Source organism: Sphaerodactylus townsendi, linkage group LG09 (genome assembly GCF_021028975.2).
Source record: "Sphaerodactylus townsendi isolate TG3544 linkage group LG09, MPM_Stown_v2.3, whole genome shotgun sequence".
Lineage (NCBI taxonomy): Eukaryota > Metazoa > Chordata > Lepidosauria > Squamata > Sphaerodactylidae > Sphaerodactylus > Sphaerodactylus townsendi.
Window position 1 is genome coordinate 86,025,930 of NC_059433.1, and position 6,245 is coordinate 86,032,174.

Sequence of the window (6,245 nt, forward strand, 5' to 3'; positions counted from 1 at the left end):
TGTGAATAAGTACTGATATCAGGAGGAGGTATTTGAGATGTTTCTGAGGATATTCTTAGACTAATGGACATCAAAATTGGCAAGTGATCATTTTCAGTTCGATCACACAACATCCAAAATATATTTTCCAAGGGCCACTGAAGTCATCATATAGTCCACCACACCACAACTGCGTGGGGAGATATTGGTTAATTGTCCTTGTTGGTCTCGGTGAGTAGATTCATTCAGTATATGTAAGTTGAAGTTGGCACAAAGCTCTGTCAACCCCCACCCCAAGTTTATTAATGACATGATATTTGGATTGCCTAGGGCAGGGAGGTGGTCTTGTTGGCACCAGAGGACAGGACTTGCAATAATGGGTATAAATTACAGGGAGAAAGGTTCCAAGTGGACATCAGGAGGAAAAAATTACAGAAAGAGTTGTGCAGCAGTAGAATCAGTTGCCTAGAGAGGTGGTGAGGTCTCTTTGGCCAACTTCAAACAGTGGTTGGACAAACACTTGTCTGAGATGCGAACCTATGGCACTCCAGATGTTCCAATTGGCCATGCTGGCAGGGGCTGATGGGAATTGTAGTCCATGAACATCTGGAGCACCATAGGTTGGCCACCCCTGTGAGTCTAGGCAGATCCTGCATTGAGCAGCAGGTTGCACTAGATGGCCTGTATGGCCCCTTCCAAATCTTATGATTCTATGATTTTAGACGCAAGGCTATCTTGGAAAATGCAACAATTCCAGCATGAAGCCATGTTAAAAAAAAAATAGCATGGGGCTCTTCAACTTTTTCAGTACAATCCCATGTGCTTCTGATATATTCAACTAGACCTCCTTCCAAGTAAGCATGCACATCCTTAAACTTTTTCACATTATTCATGTGAATGCATGTGGTGCCATTTCTATGCCTTCTGTAGATGATTAATCCACTTGCAAACACTTGAAACATGTCTTTATATTTACATAATTACTTTAAAGTAAAACATATTGTTTCTACATGCACCACAATAAAATAGCCCAACAGGTTACACAATACATGGTCAATGTCGATGTACTGAAATAACATGAAACCCAAAAACATTTATCCACAAAAATAACTTTTGGTTGAAGAAGGATCCTTTGCAGTGGCCTGAGAAGATAAGACGCTGGATATTTGTCAATCTTTATTTAAAAACAGTCACTGGTGAAGGTTAGTCTGAACTGGGAGCAGGAGGACTTAATCCTTTCATATCGCTTCACTGACAGAAATCTAGTCTCTCTCCAAACTGCTGTTAACGCTAGGGGGAAAGGTGTGTCGCTTGGTTATTTTTCCCCCTACGGGGGTTATAACAGTTGCACCTGAAGAACTTTCAAATTTGAGTAAAATGCAACTTCCGTGCTTTTTCTGGTTTGCCTACTTACTGAAATATTTCTACATCATCTTTCTTCACTCAACAAACATAGAGTCATTTTGGAAAAGGGGAACAGGCACACGATTCAAATGTCATCTTTGCATTTTGCCCACATCATGGCAGTCTTAATTGCTTGCCATTACATGCACCAATCTAATCATCTTGCAGCATGAATCTCCATATTTTGAATGGTATGAACTCTTTGGTTGCCATGATTTACCACACCCACTTGGGGAAGAGAAAGGACACACAGACTACATTTATCTGATTGTTTCCAAATATGATTGTTATGCATATGATAATGATGCCCCCTGAATACATTATCACAGCTACTGAGCAAAGTCAGAAAGCATTTATTGCTGACACAAAGTCTGTGTGGGGGTACTTGAACTACTGGCACAGGAGCCTGCTCATAAATCAGCCAAGTTGAATGTGCATATCTACATTACTTGGTCAGACAGGGCTTACCAACCTTTTTTTTAATGAGAGTTACTTCTGAGTAATGAAAAATATCCCAAGCTACTGGCATGCTACCAAGTTTTCTTCTGTCCTAGAAACAGAATATGGATGAGGAAAAGCACCAGAAATGAAGACATCATCTAACAGAACAGAGTAAATTCCTGAATTTGCAGTGGCAACACAGCACCATCCTGCAGCCCCTCCCCAATTTGTTTACCTTAGCCTGCTCAGGCAGTCATTTAATCTCCTCTTTGTCATCAGAGGGGGTTTTCCCCCTTAAAATCAGTAACTGACATACTGCTGCAAATGGAACCTAATGCTACAGAGATATGTCAATTACCTCTTTGTTTTGAAAAGCCCGAGGAAGCTGGGGCAAGGAGAATGGAGGCAATGTGGGCAGACCTGCAAAAATCTGCACCCTCTCATTCACACTGAACACACAGCAATATTGACTTTGATCTTCCCCCCCCCCCCCCCAAAAATCATATCAAACTGTGACTGGCAAAAAGCAAAAAAGGGGTTGACCTGTAAAGTAAACTATTATGAAAATTACATATGTGGATTAAAAAAAAGAAAAAAGCTCCAGTATAATCTTGTAACTTCACTGGACAAACCTGTTTTTCCTTCTGATCTGAAGTTCTGCACATTATAACAGAAAAAGTAGATTTCCAATGTGTGTACATATTTATTTATTTATTCATTCAATCAATTTAATATACCGCCCACCCCCGAAGGACTCTAGGTGGTGTACAATATACATAATAAAAACTTAACAGATAAAATCAATAACCACGTGCTACAACCATAAATAACAAAAACAAATACCAATTTCCAAACTATAAAATTGTCAGATGGCAGAATCGCAGTTCAAACTGCAATCCATATGAGACTGATAAGACTAGGCTCTATAACTTCTCCGCAGCTTCAGAGTTTTCTCCTTTTTCCATATATTGAAAATGTCCAGTTTACAGGTAAAGGAAATTATGTGTTGGTCTGGAATATCACTGTGCTTATGACTTTCTTGGTTGTAAAAAAAAAGCTCATGTTGAAAGAACTGATGAAGTGGCAGTGCCATTAATTTTCAATAAGTGGCCCATAAAGATCAATATTCACTTTAGCAAGCAGTACTTGCAATACACCTTTAATCAGACAACCATTCCAAAACTGCCTATGATGGTACTTCTTTTAGCCATTTCCTGTCAAATCTTTTTCACAATCTGAATTGCAGGTGGTATAAGCTTACCTGACTCTTCTCTGTAGGGTTGTCATACCACCTTGCCAACATCGCTGTCATAAATCAACAGACACTCTCTTTGAAAGGTTTCAACTTAATCGCTAGAAAATGTGATAAAAAATTTTTTTTCATGCAGCCTGCTGTTATTTATACTAACTGGGTCTTGAGTCTTTTCCCCCTACAAGGTGTGAGATCTTTGCTTTCTGTGCTTTAGTCAGAGTCCACCATTTTGACTACTATGAGCAAAGTCCATTTGCTATTTTCATACGACATCCTATATCAGTGGTGGTGAACCTTTGGCACTCCAGATGTTATGGACTACAATTCCCATCAGCCCCTACAATTGGCCATGCTGGCAGGGGCTGATGGGAATTGTAGTCCATAACATCTGGAGTGCCAAAGGTTCGCCACCATGGTCCTATATAAACTATTAATTCAGCAAAAGTTCCCCTTACATATAACTTAACAGTGTCAGTGTTTCAGGCGAAGCCATTTCCTTGAACATGCTGTGAGCATTTTGTGTGATGTTTCATTTCCAGAGGCACTGTGTCTCCAAAACTCATAATTTTGTTAGGAACATTTATATTCCAGCTCTCCAGCCAGGTAACTCCTACCGTGTTTCCCCGAAACTAAGCCCTATCATGATTTTTCAGGCTTTTTGGAGGAGGCTTAAAATATAATGCCTACTCCAAAAATAAGCCCTACCGGTCATTACAGATCAGGATGGTGTGATCCAGCAGGGTGCTCCAGGCCAATGAGGATGCATCACACGTGACAGGGAAGCAACGGGACTGCCAAGAGCCCGCCTTAATGAATTGTGAAGGTATCATATTTCCCCTAAAATAAGCCCTAATGCATCTTTTGGTGCAAAAATTATTATAAGACTCTGTCTTATTTTCATGGAAACACGGTATTGTTTGGATGTACACTGTCTTGTCTATATTGAAAGCTATAGTTTTAACAATCATAAACAGTTATGACCCTTTAAGGCCAGTGAGGTCGTATTTCATCAAATCTGCACCCACAAAAATACATTTCTTATTGAACATAGGTCTGACAATTCCCACAATGGTTTTATTTATTTATTTATTTATTTTTTCGATTTATTATACCGCCCCATCCCCGTAGGGCTCTGGTGTTTGATGGTGTTAACTTCCTCTTCTCCCTCAGTTGGGCTGTACAATACAGTCAAACCTCCATTTTCACTGCTAATCTGTCCGGCGACAGGCAACAAAACCCGAAAATGGCGTACTCCAAGGTACGCCGTTTGCGCATGCACAACACCAATGGTGCACCAGAGATATTCAAAAGTCGCCTCGAAAGCTGAGGCGACCGCCGATCTCCAAGGCAACCAAATGGCCGGGGGCGACCAGTGAAGACCAAAACCGTCGCTCTCCTAGAGCAACAAAGACCGAGGTTTGACTGTATATATTTTTGTATTGTTTCATTTTCTTTGAATAATTGTTAATTCCCTTACCATCGTGGCTTTGTAAAAGTTAATATTTTTTAAATATCTGATTGGCAACACAATGATGCTTTACATTACCTCTCTTAGTATTAATTGAGAGCCTGGACCTTAACACAGGACAAGCGTGTATATACAATTTGTTTCTCACACTGCCATTCCTCAAAGCAGATTCACTGACCAGCTTGACGCCTTTTGGTGCCTTAGCCTTTGGTATCAGAAGATTATAACACCAAAAAAGCAATATAAAAATGAGACATTAACAGCATGTATTTTAAATATTTGCTGAAAGCACTAAAAGACAAAGTAGTAACAATGTTTTAAAAGAATGCTTGAAGTACTATTTAAATATAGATTGGGTCAGTAGAAGTAGCTACAACCTTCAATTTGCAAGGCCTGAGCAAGGCTGTTAATGATAGGACATTTTGGAGATCACTGGGTTACTGTAAGGTGGAAACAACTTGAGGGCATATAACACAGCTTTCGCAGTCATGCTCCTACCGTGTTTCCCCGAATATAAGACAGTGTCTTATATTAATTTTTGCTCCCTAAGATGCGCTATGTCTTATTTTCAGGGATGTCTTATTTTTCTGTGTTCTGTTCGTCGGGCATGCTTCCAATCAAAAACTTTGCTATGTCTTACTTTTGGGGGATGCCTTATATTTCGCACTTCAGCAAAACCTCTACTACGTCTTATTTTTCGGGGATGTCTTATATTAGGGGAAACAGGGTATCCATCCTGCCAACCTTGTAGGGTGGCCTAGGAATGCAGTGCCAAGATGAATGCCATCCTCTGCATTTGCTTAGCAGCCCTTATAAGGACAGGAAAACCTGCCCGGACTTGCCCTCACCAACATGACTTGCCTCACCTCTTCCTAAAGAGATTAGGAAGAGACAATAGCTTTCAGCCTACAAAGCAGTTCCCAACTCTAGCCCTGACTCACATGTCTCCATGAGACAAAGAATATACTAACAAGGACTTCTTCAAGAGTTCCTGCCAAACATCTTCCTAAATACTAATCATCTTGTAGTTTCTGACTCTTCCTAGATACTAATCACATCTTCTAGTTTCTAACTAACCTCTCCCGATCACCTTCATTTACATTGGCTTTGTCAAGAAGTTGTAATTGAAGCAACTTCACTCCAAAAAGCTAACTATCTCCCGGCACTCCCTGATTTAGAACATTAAGCCAAGTGCCAAACCATTAAGTTTAACAATCCACCACTTAAGTTAAGTGTCCCACTCTTGTCTTCCCTCTGGAAGGAGAGAGCCTCCTTCGTCCTGGGAGATTAGGGTCACTTAACATACCCTGAAGGTCCATTTCTCACTATACTTACCCCCCTTCCCAGCATTCAAGGTTCAGTGTTTTGTGGACTGTCTTTGGTCAAGTCATACTTTTCTGTTCGGTATTTCCCCAAACAACTCTTTGTCTGGCTGTCCCCAAAGCATTGCCTTTCTTCCTCTACCGGAGCTCAGCACGAGTCACTAGATTCTGCTCATTGAAACAATCCTCTTCTAGATCAGGTAATTATTGCCTTTATGACCTCAAAATCCCTTGCTTTTCCAAATCTTTACTCTCAACACTATCTATATCCTAGGACTGTGTGGATTCTCTGATTTGTGTGTGTGTACATTTATCATTTTCACCTTTTTAACAAAATTGTTAAACTTTACTCTGTTAACCCTGCAAATTTCTTGCAGAA